Source organism: Brienomyrus brachyistius, chromosome 4 (genome assembly GCF_023856365.1).
Source record: "Brienomyrus brachyistius isolate T26 chromosome 4, BBRACH_0.4, whole genome shotgun sequence".
In the NCBI taxonomy this organism is placed as follows: Eukaryota; Metazoa; Chordata; class Actinopteri; order Osteoglossiformes; family Mormyridae; genus Brienomyrus; species Brienomyrus brachyistius.
Genome location: NC_064536.1, coordinates 16270645 through 16284943, shown reverse-complemented (window position 1 = coordinate 16284943; position 14299 = coordinate 16270645). Strand labels below are relative to the sequence as shown.

At 39.5% G+C, this 14299-nt stretch overlaps 1 protein-coding gene across 5 annotated transcripts in view; it reads right to left on the bottom strand.

Moving 5' to 3' along the window:
- Positions 1-14299, bottom strand: part of LOC125740582 (chromodomain Y-like protein) — a 106179-nt gene that overhangs the window by 91455 nt on the left and 425 nt on the right. For all 5 annotated transcript variants that reach the window (XR_007397662.1, XR_007397666.1, XR_007397665.1 and 2 more), the window contains exons 2-17: positions 14017-14053; positions 13751-13830; positions 9692-9838; positions 9427-9576; positions 7735-9336; positions 7519-7647; positions 7243-7397; positions 6869-7012; positions 6692-6788; positions 5411-5515; positions 4849-5084; positions 4623-4762; positions 4206-4360; positions 3080-3225; positions 2844-2954; positions 2499-2594 (exon numbers count right to left, since the gene is read on the bottom strand). The gene's annotated coding sequence lies outside the window, so the exon portion shown is untranslated. The remainder of the gene's footprint in view (positions 1-2498; positions 2595-2843; positions 2955-3079; positions 3226-4205; positions 4361-4622; positions 4763-4848; positions 5085-5410; positions 5516-6691; positions 6789-6868; positions 7013-7242; positions 7398-7518; positions 7648-7734; positions 9337-9426; positions 9577-9691; positions 9839-13750; positions 13831-14016; positions 14054-14299) is intronic.

Here is a 14299-nt window from a genome sequence, read left to right as displayed (position 1 = left end):
AAATACTGTTCAAATAATAAACTTATTGAATTCTGTAAGTGGATTACTTGATTACATTTTTATTATTTTTAAACATGAAAACATATGGGAATTATTTTTTATAATAATTTTTTATTTTTTTGCTTTACTTTGATTGCCCTGCTTTGCCTTGCTCTAACCCATCTGCTTCTGGCTAGCAACCTGAGGCTAATGCTGCGTGCATAGAAAACATGACTCATCGAAATTTATGATAAACTGCCAAAAATTAGCCACCGAGATACAGCAGCAAAACTACAATAAGGTATTTTATTTACAGTACTGCATTACAGCGTATTGGAATTATTAATTTGAATTTGAAAAGCATATGAAACAGCTGTACTGTATTTTGAACAAATCAATAAAATTCTATAAATACTTGTCGGTATTATTACTTTGTATTCGTGTAATAAATATTTAAATGTCAATTAGATGGTAATCTGCCGAGACATAAAGAAAAAAGGAAGAAAAAAAATTGGTTATAATGATCACTGTAATCGGTTTCCTCTGTGTACGACTGGGTGTAGCGCCCACGGAAATGGGTAATATTGCAGGGAAAAGTGCGGGATTTTGCAGGGGTTAATATTGTGGGACGACGTGTTCATATTATGAGAAATGCACCTGTGTTTTTTTTTTTTGTCTATAGCTGAAATATTAGCGAAACAGAACTGCTTGAGATGTTTTCTTTCCACGCTGGCATTCACGCATCGACTGTATTAGTGTGGCATTCTTGTTAAACATAGTTTATATGTTACGAATGGTATTGCCCTGATGGACACTGCTATGAGGAAGTTTCGTTTTAGATTTTTGTTTTGGCCAATCGCATCTGTGAGAGAAATGCCCGGGGAAAAGAGGGGTTGGGTGTGTGCGCAGCGGAGAAAAAAAGTGAGGAGAGAGTAGAAGAAAGCATGGAGTTGCTGGCTGCTGGCGTGTTGATATGAAGAGTCCGTGCGGGATCTTTCTCCAAGGAAGAGGCAGAGGGGAGCTGGGTAGCACTGCGAGCTGGCCGGATTTGGGGTTCGGAGTGTAGCCCTAGATAACCCAAGCCTAAAGGAGTTTTCTGCAGTCCCGGGGAGCAGGGTTAAGCACAGCAAATATAAACTGCTGTATCCGCAGAAGCTAGCGGGACCTCAGCTGGCTTGGACCGAAACACTACCCGGAGATGTGGACCAACAAGCTCACGACTTGATTTTTCGCACCTCCTTGGATGTGTTAGTACTCCTGTCTAGTAGTACGAGCTCCAACGGGCACCAGCTTGCCAGCATGAAGTGTGTGATCTTCTTGGCACACACCCGGGTATTCTTTTCTGTGCATTCATTTGGTGTATTCAATTGATTGTGTTTTTTATGTATAAGAGTGTACATTGACTACAGTGTTCTAATTTGTCAAATGTGTTTGCTTTTGTGTACTGCTTAAAGTGTAATGTAACGATCTAGGGAGGCGTGAAAGGGAATTAAAAGACAGAATGTTCTATATTTTTTCCCTTTTGAGAGCATGTTCTAATCTTTTCAGGGTTGCATTAACTCTTAATTATAAGGGATGTGCAAAAGGAAGGTTTTGGTATAGGGTAGCGGGTTGAGGGTCGGAGGTAATAAATGGTCGTCAAGGTGTTAAGTTGAAGGAGGCCGAAATTATTTGAAAGGGGAGTGTTTTAGAGAATAGCTTAACATTAAGCTACCCGGGAACTCTCCCATTGTGCACCAAGGTGGGGGTGGCTACACTCGGTTTGCTGGAGATGTTACTGCATCCCTCACAAGCTCCATAACAGTCGTTATTCCCTCCCGACTGAGGCGGTATCTTTTAAGTAATTCAAAGTTCGTTTGATGTTTCCAAGGCATTGGACGTGGATTAGACTTAGAAGCTATTTTTAGTACTAAGCGGCTTTGTGAATTGCTCTTAGTCAAAAAAAATTAGGAGTCCTACACTTGGTGTCAATAGTTTTTAGGAGTTTCTGCTAAATTGGCAAGGTAGGGTCTACTTTTAGCCTTAAGATGTTTTGTGAATATGGTCCCTGTGTAAAGCTGCCTAAAAATCATGGTCTCTGAACGTTTTGGGGCTGAAGCTCAGCTGGCGATGTAGGGGTATATTTTATATGACCAAAGGCATGGTTTGAGATTTTGGGCTCCATGAAAGCATATCATATTGGACACCCAACCCAGACCAATATGATTATGTTCTAAATTTTTTGCAATTGTCTTAACAACCCCCCACCCTCACTGATGTAGCTGCATATGACCCAGTTTAAAATGAAACAATAGTGTTTTCCAAGAAACATCTAGATGTTGTACTTCAGGTTACTCTGACATTTAAGGGAAGTTGAACTGCTCAAAGTTTATGGATTCTGTATGGTGTATATAGATATTTACACATAGACTTTCATCAGTATCTATATCTGAACCCCACAGTGACTGAAGACTTTATGCACCTTGCTCACAAGCTGTGCTTCACAAGCCACCAAGCATTAAAACCCAACGTCTAGTTACCTTGATGTTTTCATACTCATAGACCGAAGAATCATTCTCCAGCTGGTCATAGATATATGGTGTAAGCAGACGTGCAATCTCCGGTCTCATGCGATGCTACAAGACAGGACAAATCCTTTGCGATTACTCAGTGACTCCTACAGTAAATCTGCGATGAGAACTACATTGTTAAAGAAAGACGCTGGGTGTTATTTGACATGCACGTTCACCCTCACCTATGTGCATATGGTTGGGAAAGTCTCCCTTAATGTTACTGTACCATTGCCACCACTTTGTAAGCATTTAACTCCCCCTTACTAGCTTAATAAATACATAAATGAAATAAAGGTCAAATCAAATGAATACCTGATAGTCAAGACGAACATATGGGATTTTCATTTTGATCAGCCTCTCGAACAACGACACCTCCAGATTGAATTTAATGGCAAGTTGATAGACTGTAGCACTGGGGCGAAGCTATAAGAAAAGTTTTATAATAATTATTATAATAATATTTATGATAATAGCAGCTTCAATGTAGCCTAAAATGAAAAATGTAATTTTGGAGGATGACGAGGCTCCTGTGGGAGGGAGGTGGGTACCTGCTGGTGGTCTCCGATCAGGATGAGATGCTCGCAGCCTGGGCTCAGCGCCGTCACAATGTGTGCCTCCATAACCTCCGCAGCTTCCTCCACCACCACAATCTTGGGCTGAATGCCTTGCAGAACCTTCCGGTATCTGGCAGCACCTACGGGAACATTGTTCTCCCACATCGGCATTGGCTGAGGTGACCGAGTCCATCTTATAAAAGTCACGTCATGGTCAGGCGGTCATAAAGTGTAGACACTGTAGCTGATCTATCCACTCCCCCGGCTTTCCGAGGTACTCACTATAGATTAAGGATACGCCCGGTGAACAAAACAGAAAGCAACTTAAATTAGACCAAAGCTTATTCAGTATTCTACACCAGTGTTTTTCAACTAGTGTGCCATTAGCACTGGCCAGGTGTGCCATGTATGTGAATATATACATATAGGAAAAAGCTTTATGTACAACAACTTTTCATTCAGTTGTCCACTAGTCATGTAATTAGAAGAAGCTGAGAACAAGACTGGCCTGCAGTTGGCACTGGCTTATGTACGTACGTTTGACAGTTTGCAAAATGCCCTGTAGTATCGTGCACAATTTTTTTAAAATTTCAGAAATCAATTTGCATCTCACAGGGAATTTGATGGACGTTCATTTAGTTTTAAAACATTGACAAAAGGCTCACACTTTAAAAACATCTCAATCTGCAATATTTGTTTTGTTTAAGAGTAACTTAAAACGAGGGCCTTTTCGGTTATGGAACACACTTTAAATGGTTGTCAGGCTTCTGTTTTTAGAGCAACTGAGCAAAAAGGTTTTTGATTTAGATTTTAGTTTTTTGTGCATAAACACCTTTTGTTTTAAGAGCATTGTCAAAGTTGTTTGCAATTATGAAAATAGCTACACTGAGTAGTTATAGTTGTATATTTGCAGACAGGGAAGGAAACCCTGTATTTGCATTTTGTTTTGGAGGTGCTGTTTTAATAGAAGTGTTCATGACATCTGACATGTGGCTTTGACTTAAAAATTTAGCCCATTTCATACATACATATACCGTATAGCCTATATTGCTATTCTACTACAAAATATCAAGCTATGGGTTTTGGTCCATGTCGGCCAACACTACCATGAAGTACTTACATGTAGTCGTCATGCCAACGATGCTGGCATTCTTCAGGATCATCGTGTCCTCAGCATTTCTTAGTTCATCCAGGCGCTCGGTTATTCTCTGGAAGTTGTTCTCAGATTCCAGAAGCTTTTCCTTCAGATCTTGCCGGAACAAGGAGAGCCAAAGTCTGAAAAGTAAGGTAACTTATCGACTGATTCTGAAAAACAGAATGCATCTACATCATCTGTAACATTTCAATTACATATTAATAAAGATTAAGGCATTATTTGTAGATATTTGTTTTTTTTTTGTGATGATTAATAAGTTGTGTAAGGATGTGTAGTTCCTGGTAAAGTTGTGATCATCTGTAAAGGCTTTAGAGCTACTTTTTAGTTCAAGTCTCAGTGAATCGACATGTGCCAAGTAGCCTTGGGTAGGATTTCACTTGCCGGTAGAGGCTCCACCGCTGTGTGCTGGGCAGAGCCCAGAGGTCAGAGATCTTCAAAGCCTCCGTCTCTGTTATGTGGTCAGTCTTCTTAAGCTCGGCCTTTATGAACCGTTTCAACCTCTTCTTCATTTCTTTACTTATCTGAAAATATCACAGCAGTTACTATGATTTGCTCATGGTACTACCATACTAAGAAAAAACTGCAGCGGTCTACAATGCCTGCTTACTTCCCACTCTTGGTCGTAATCACCCTCTTCATTTTTATCTCTGAGCTCTTCCTCCTCATCCCCCTTAAGCATACAGGCCATGGCTTCTCTCTCCATGGTGACGATCCTGTTTTTAGCGCTCTGGATGTGCTTCTCAATATTGTCTCCTTCCATCATTCTCTGGGCCTGCTCCCGCTCAAAGCAATCTAGGGTGTCGTCATCATTAACTGCATCCATCAGGGCCTCCCCAACATTGTCTGTCACAGGCAAATATAACGCTGGTTATGGGAAAGAATGGAGCCTTTGCTCCAATGCATCACAAGCCTGATCTTTAAACTGCCACACCAAGCTGTGTGAGAGTGTGGTGCTATTTTAGCATGTACTATAGTACAGTACTACCTAAGACTAGTTCATACATTGCTGTGTCCATCAACAAATCTCCCTGAAGCTGTGCTTTTGATTCCTATAGCATTTTATCCTTTGTGCACTAGTATACAAAAGTAGGTCTATAGGTCAGTATTGCCACCAAGGCAACAGAAAATGGGCATGTGTGAGTGAGGCTGACTGAGTTTGAAGGCTGCACCTCCACACTCCGCTTGAGGAGACAATGACAGGCATTCAAGTTCTTGTGCTAAGCCTTTCTCCTGGGTGGCGCCTTCAGCATTCCCACCGGCTCCATTGCTCCTGTCTTAAACACCACAAAAACACCATGCAGTTTAATCAATATACAATATGTAACACATACAGAAATGTATGCAGGATGGTGGATATAGATAGATTGATACACTGCAAAAATTTCAAACACTGCATTTCAAACATTTGATACACTGCATTTCAAACATTTGATACACTGCATTTCAAATTTAAGGTAAACTGTTTCCGTTTTGACACAAGGTGGCCTAAAATTAACAAAATCATCTGCCAATGCAGTAAGAAAATTGTACTCTTAAGATTTCCTACAATAAGACAATATGCCTAAATGCAAGCAAATTAATCTTATTCATAAGACGTGTTAATGCAATTTGATTTTTGTCAAAATATAACAATGCTTAGATTTTTAGGTCTTTTGTTTGTTTTTGTAGCAGTGTAGATAGAGGAGCAGGCTTGGATATATTTCAGCTATACAGACACTCCCACACGCTACAGTACGCACGTGAACCGCACATAACCTGCAATGCTTAACTATAATAGTGCAAAATGTAGTTTTATTGCCACTATTCCTTTTTAAACCAATAATTCCCTAAATCATAGTGCTGCAGAAGTCCATAGAGGACATGCATTCATGGCTTGAAATTAATTTCTCACAATGGGAGACAATTCCGCCCGTATGTGTAACACATGTGGGGGAATTTTAGAATGCAATAAAAAAAACTGAGTAGATTCAATACCATTAGCCATGGCATTTTTTGTGGAATCTGCTTCCCTCTCTCTCACTATGTTGAGATCGCAAGAAAAATAAGTTGTAATCTCAACATAAAATATTGATGGATGTCTTCTGTGAACTTCCGTATGATGCAGTTGCAGGCCAAGCGGTTGTATGTTCACATGAATGTTAAGTTCCTTGATTTAAATGTTCTTTCAGTTCTTCAAGTAATAAATGGAAAACAAAGTTACACTTGTCTCTCTCTGTTTTGTCGATTCAAAAACCGAGATCCGAGTTTTGTGATCCGTTGCAACCCTATCTGAAGCATGCACTGACAGTGTCACTCATGAAGGTCTACTACATTTAGCCAAACACATGATATAATTAACTCAGTAAAACAACAGTAGCAATGTGGCATACTTCTACTTTTGTGATAAATTATTAGCTCCTAAATTTTTGAAAAGTAAAAATGTTCTAGGTGCGCTACATTTTCATGCTTACCCATGCAGTGCGGACCACTGTTAATCACGGAGATTCCAAGCCACTCTAAAATCACAGACTGCTGCCTCTCACTCCCCACATAGTACTCTTCCAAAGGCTGAGAAGGTAAATTCATATGCAGAGTGACGACTGGGGAAAACAGCGAAAAAAGCCACTAAGCACTACGAGATGACTGACCCTTCCAGCTTCCAGGCTGCTTCCATGAAGAGATACGATGTGGTCCTGCAGGACAGACTCTCCCAGAATTCCATTTTCAGAGATTTCAAGCAAAGAAGCATTTCGTCCAACTTCCTTCTCAGCCTTTTTCATCTCTTCTTTAAGCTATGACCCGGTCAAAGAAATACATCAGTTCAGTTCATTGGGATTTTTCAAAGTCAAAATGTTACTTTCCCCTGTCAATCTCAATATCAGGTATTCATGCTGTTGTTGAGAAGAATGTAAGCAGAACCATTAAAAGTAACTATACAGCCCTCCTTTGAGCTATGTCATTTTCCCAGTCAAAGAACAATGCCTAAGTATAATCAATGTGTCCGAGATGGCCTGCAACTCACATCCGAATGCATAGCTTTTAGGTGTCCAGGTAAACAAGCCCTTGAATTGTGGATGCTTCTCAATTTATTGAGAGAACAGTCTTTGATAACGTCGCTGGAGGATCGTCCCCCAACTCTCACCATCCCAGCTGGATTTGTCATGAACTTGTGGATGCCTATGAAGAGAGAGAAAAATATCTGAAACCCTTCCTGTCCACACTAGTATGATAATCAGACCACCTAAATTCAAATTTATAATAATAAATCAATGTTAACATATTGCAGAAAATGTAGTACCTTCCAAGAACTGGTCCAATGCATGGTTTGTGTAGCAAACGACCAGAATAGGCCTGCGACAACCAATGCCCCAGACCTCAGCATTATCCAGGAGTGCCTTGACAATCTTAAGACCAACATGAGTCTTCCCTATTAAAATGATGGGAATGTTACATAAGATTAAAGAGAATATGATAAGTGTTCCCAAAACACAGAAATAATTGTTAAGATGCTTACCTGTTCCTGGGGGGCCTTGGATTATGGCAAGTTCCTTTGTCAATGCCAGCTGCACAGCCTTCATCTGAGAAGTATCTAGTCTGAGATTCTCTTTACTGGGCCAATTATCCAAATTTAAAATATTCTTCACATGCTTCTCTTTTCCCAAAAGTTGCCTCTGATGAACTGGCCGTTGAATCCTTCTACATTGAAGTGCAGGCTTTTCATTCATTAGTGCCCAAAGACTAAAATTGCCTCCATTGTCTTGTAGATACTTAGGAGGAGTGATGTGAGATTCACACTTTACAATATACTTCTGCATTGGCAGGTCTTCTGCATTTATTTCCTGTAGACCTTCAAGGACATGTCTGTAAGCTTCAAAAAAGGCTGTTGTCTCGACCATTAAGAATGCCTTCTTTTGAGAGATATTTGCAAGTCTCACCCTATTCTCATCATTGAAGAAGACATTTACAACACCTCGTTTAAGTTCTTTTATATCTCTGTGGCCAACAGTGGCAAAAATCATTGTTCTAAAATTGTCCATAGACAGGCAAACCAACGCTCCATAGAGGAGCCTCTTCGAGCTCTCCCAGTTGACATATTTCAAGTTCTTTGTGTCAAACTTAATTTGGTACAAGATTCCTTTTGGAGTACATACAGGAGAAGTAATGAAGGCATTCAAATAAATTCGAATGTCAAGGTTTTGTGGAATTTTATCATTCTCATTGCCCATTAGGAGATATGAAATTCCATCTCTCAAGGGCTTAACAAAGTCTTCCCTCTGAAGCCGGAAGTGCGTGTCCAGGTAGGTGTCACTGTCTACAAACTTCTCAGTGATGATGTTGGGCCTAATGAATGGCTTCTGGGTCGTGTGTATATCTCCAAAACTTGGAAATATTGACATGACCCTGAAATTTTCAACACTTGACTCATCATAGTCTTCCAAAAGCAAAGTGTAACTGTCTGACCTAAAAGTTTTTTCACTTTTCTTGTTTTTCAGATGTGTAATTATCATCTGAAGCTTCTCCACCTTATTTTGTGTTTCCTCTAGAACACTGGTGCCTGCATAGCTTTTCAGTTTTGACATTTGAGGCTCCAAAACTGCAAGACCAAGGGATACAACCACAGTAGTACTTGATGGGAAGATGTCCACTAATGTTAAGTAGAGGTCCATTATTTTGTTGAGTTTATCTATGGTACCTTCCATCTCCACTTGGTCTTTGGGTTTATCTATGTTCACAATAAACAGGGGCAATAAACATTTCACAAACTTAGACTCTTTCACCTCAACAAGAAGATGCTGCAAGTTCTGCCTATTAGTTCGACTGCTGCATGCTTTGCCGAGAACATCAAGAATTTTAGATAAGACAGCGTCACTGGTTTGTTCTTCTGTGTTTAGTAAATTGTTCAAACCGCTGCCTGGTGCTGCCAGTTTCATGACTATTTCAGATGGCTCCATTTGTAGAATTGTCTCAAGTGCTCTCATATCCAACTTTTGACTTCTGTGGACTTTTTTGCAATGGTCTGAGAGAGCCTTACTTCCATTATCATTGATGTTCAACAGATGAGGTTGACTGGCTGCCCTTTGGGAAACAAGTGGCTGGGTCCTTCTAGATGTATACTCTGTAAAGATTTGGAATATTTTTTGTCAGAATATGTTGCATGTATATGTGCTATTTTACTATGCTAAACAAATTACCCATCTGCTCTCACCTTTTTGCCTTGCACCGCTCCTGTGCAACCCACTCTGGGATCTATGATGTATTTGATTCCAAGCAGCATCACTGGGTTGAGTCTCTGAACGAAATGTCTGAGAAGAATGGCGGTAGCCTCTTTTGGCATTGTTTTGAGCAGATGTACTACCTGCAACCCATTGAAAAATAAGATCATTATTATCATAACCAAACTTTATATTTAAATATTCTTGTTACCCTACTTTATATGGAGAGTAATTACAACCAAAGTTGTTCAAATTCACCTGTTTTTAAAGGGACCGCTCCCTTCTGCGGTTGGAAGTCATCTGATGTTTCTTTATGCTCTTCTCTATGTCCTGGTCTCCTTCGTGATCTACCAGTTCTGCTGTTCCGTGGGTGACCACCGGAGACCCGGTTTCTCACTGCTTCCGCTGTAAAGACATTTCCATTTCCATTTAAAATTAATGCTTTTGTCTATTGGCACTTATTACTTGGCGAATTCAAGCAGAGCATCGTGCAGATGTGCAGAATAAGGTTTGGGGAATGACTGCTACATCATTTCTTCATACATAAACACCTGTAATTGGTACAAACGTGATAACATAGAAAATATAAACAATACATAGCAAATGTACCCGTGTTAAATTAACAGTGCATGGTGTTTGTATTGGTCCACATCTCTTGGTAAGGCTGAGAGATATGGCTGAAAAACAATAAATATGTTTAGGTCACTGCGATGGACTGGCCCTCCATCCTGGGTTGTTCCTTGCCTCGTGCCCATTGCTTCCGGGATAGGCTCCGGACCCCCCGCGACCCAGGAGGATAAGCGGTTTGGAAAATGGATGGATGGGATGTTTAGGTCACTGTATTTGTATATGGTATATATTGCTATATTAAACTTTCTCAAAAACTTTACAAATCAGAACAGAAAGTCGGAATGAATTATGGCTTTTATCTCTTCACATCAGTGTTTCCCATTTGAAAAACATAAAAAGCGCATCTCTGCACATAATATCACATAAGATGTAAAAGAAAAACAAAAAAAAAAAACATTTCTTAGAGAAAAATACAAATTGACTGATTAATATTAAAGTGCCTGAAATGTAAACAAAAATATCTGTAGTATTTAACAAGTAGATTGTTCGGGCAAATGGTTATATTCAGAATAAGACACATATACCATGTCTTATTTTTAGTGTTAAAAATAATGTCCATTATTTTTAGTGTTGTCTTGTTCCTCTGCTACAGTGGTTCACATGAACCAAAACAAACAAACAAACAAAAAAAAAACATTAAAAAATGTATTCAAAAGTCACACGTAGTGCTGCAAACAAATGTGTATACCATAAACAAAAGCATGTGTATATTGCAAACAAAATAGATGTAATGAGCGATTTTGTCTAACTTTTAGGCCACTTTGCACTTTTTTCTGCATTAATTTTTCTTCATGGTATGTATGGTGCACTTTGCAATAGTTCTGTCCCGTTGCTCTGCATTTTTCTTTGTCTTTCACTATCTTGCTTCTTTTTGACATGGCGTATGTGGGCAGGGCTTTGTGGTGTGGTGGGCAGGGCTTTGTGGTGTGGTGGGCAGGGCTTTGTGGTGTGGTGGGCAGGGCTTTGTGGTGTGGTGGGCAGGGCTTTGTGGTGTGGTGGGCAGGGCTTTGTGGGGCTGTCTGTCACTAAATGATGCTTACTACTAACAATTTAACCCTCCATGTCCCTACTGGGTACCATATGTATTTAGTCAATCCATCCATGTTCTAAAACTGTTGAATCCCAACTGGGGTCATGTGGGGGGCCAGAGCCTATCCCGGGAAACCCATGCAAACTCAACACAGCATGCAATGCAAACTCAACACAGAAAGGACCCAGGACCAAACCCAGGACCTTCTTAGTGTGAGGCAGCACTATGCCGCTCTATTTATTCAAGTTGTAATTCTTTTCTTTTTGGTTCATATGATACAGTTCAGCAGATGAACCAAACAGCACTGAAAAAAATTATGGTAGACAATGTCGTATTTTGAATATAAGCCTTTATCTGAACAATCTAATTGCTAAATACTTGAAATATTTTTTGACTGTTTGTATTTTTTCTAAGATGATATTTTATTTAAAAAAACATCATTAAGGGTACAGTTTCACAACTAAACATCCCTTAACTAAAAAATTACTGAAATGTATTATCTGATAAAATGATTTTGTCTGATACATGATTACAATCTTTGTTAGGTTTCATTCTTGCACTCTGACTGTGCAGCAAATTGGCCTCAGTAATGTGTGGACTCACAACGAAAGAAAAGGGACACACTGTTGATTATGTATGTATTTATTTCTCTCATGCAGCAGCCAAGCATCAATTCTCTAGTTTGTTTGCCTTTTCACCAAGCTGCTGCAAGGTGTAACAGGTTAAGTGGTTGGCCACTGTTCCTACTCACCCTTTTTTTGTTCAACTAGTTTTTTTTAACATTTATTTTATGGTTTCCTGCTTATGTGTGGATATTCCAGTTAGTTCCTTTTGTTTGCTCCCTGGTTCAATTCTGTTCTTGCATTTATGTTCCTAGTGTTGTGAGCCTCTGCGTTTAATGGTCTCTATTTTCCCGTGCTTGTTAATGGTAATGTATTCCATCTGCTTCTTGTTGTCCTGTGCCTTGCTGATTGGTTAATTAACTTATGGTTTTCACCCTTACTTGCAAAAGACTAGTTGCACTCGTAGACCATTGTCAGTATCTACTCTATTGAAATGTAACCACGCTGTTGAACATTTACTTCTCTCCGCCACCTTTACCAAAAGCAGGGTGTCTGCGTGTGCTGCACGTTACTGCACGTGAAAGAGCGAGAAAGAGAGCGAGGGCGAGCGAGAAAGAGAGCGAGGGCGAGCGAGCTGGCCCGTGCCCCGCCCCTCACACGCAGGCTCCGAGGGAGATACCGAAAACAGACTAGATAAAGGTCGGAGCTTATTGATTATTAATTTAGCTCCAGGAGTTTCGGTACCCATCCTCATGCAGGACCCACATTTCTCTTTGGTCATTAAGTCACTACCCGTTTTTTTTATTTTTTTATTTCTTAAATTATGAACTAAATTGATTTCACAAAACATAGTGCAGTAATAGAACATAGTGAAGTAATAGAACATAACAGTGCAATAACAGTAGCATACTGAGCTGAAAAAAAAACAGCAAGGACCAACACAGCTGGTGGAAAGGCATTATTAATAAAATGTTGCTGGTGGACCAGCATAGCTATGCAGAATATATGTCATCATATAGGCAGCGGAGGTCTTACATAATACTAGGGACTTGGAAATCCTGCTTTGGTCGCTCACTCTAATATTCCGTGTGATGACGTCATCATTTTTTCAGCGGTGGCTACGGGGTGGGTGCGAATATGCGGTTTTCGCGGCTAGCTCTGCATTCAACTTATGAGATATCCGCCGTTTTGAATAATTTATTTATCCTTGATTTTCTTATTTTTTACCGGATCAAAATCGGTTCAGTATTCGCGGAGCAACAACAATTTGAAAACAAGGTAACTTTCACGCACTAAATAAAAATCGAAAGAATCGTGGGGCATCGATTATTTGTGCACAGGCATATTTATTGCACCCTAAATGTGAAAATTGCCAACTATGATGACGATTGATGCATGCCCACACTATACAATCGTGTGCCCACTTCTGGATGATTGAAGATTGAAGGGATTTTATGTGCTGTACGGAGGATGGATCAATGTCACGTGACCACCGATCTGGCTCCTGATTGGTTGGACATCATGCCAGTTAATGTAGATACCCCCAAGTAAATTTTCATTTCAACATTCAACAACAAAAATCACTAAGATTGGTTAGATATTGGCAAAGTTCTGGTTGTTTAAGTGCACCATACCCTATTTACAATTTCTTACATTTATTGAATGAGGCGCAGGCTGCCCTCCGCCTATGCAGAGCGAAGTTGTTCTAAGTAGTTACAGTTTTTTCTGCAGCTCTAATTGTAATTACATTAGAACAAAAATCCGATTTCAGGCATATTAAATCTTCAATATCTCTGGTTCTATTAAAGATATATTGACAAATGAGGTATCATTTTTTATGGTTTTTTAATCTCTTTCCATTAAAATAGGTGTGAAGTTAATCAAGACAATTTGGTGAAAAATTTCCAAGTCCCTACATAATACACTTTTAACTTCAGGTACCTGTGCAATAGATAAAATATATAAAAATAAATATGTAATGGCATGATTGGCTCACATTCTGACTTTCATGTAATATCCATAATTATAACACAGTAATTTTAAAATAATGCCGCAATAAATAATTATTTAGAATAAGCATTAAGATATACTCACTCGCTTGATTTCCATTCTCGGACATTTTGGACCAGAGTTAAATGTGGCGTGATGGACATGCCCTTTTTCAGTTAGTGACCCTGTGACAAATCAAAACATTTTTATGTAATTAATATTTAAGGTACAATAGAAAGTAACCCGGAAAGGCGGTATAGAATTTAAATGTTAAAACCACGTCGCAACACCTGCTAATAAAATTAATATCGATAGTATTCTATGCGACTACGATTAGCCTAAAGCAATCGACAGATGTACAGAGCACTTACCGGCTCGCTGGTCTCATCGCGTAATAGAAGCCGATACCTGCAAAGGACATATATAGTCTCTGTTGAGTTTCGATTTCGGTGAAATGAAAGTCATTGCACTCGTTCTGTGCTTCGTATGTGTATGATTTAAATACTACACACGTCATGTCAAAAAATTTTGTGGCAGAGTGTGAAAAAAAAAATTCGGTATGTTTTGACGTCCGTATTCCTTCTGGTACTGTGTTTGCGTGGCGGCTGCGGAACGTGTTGATTTTCATTTTGGCGCTCATGTTAATGGTTTAGG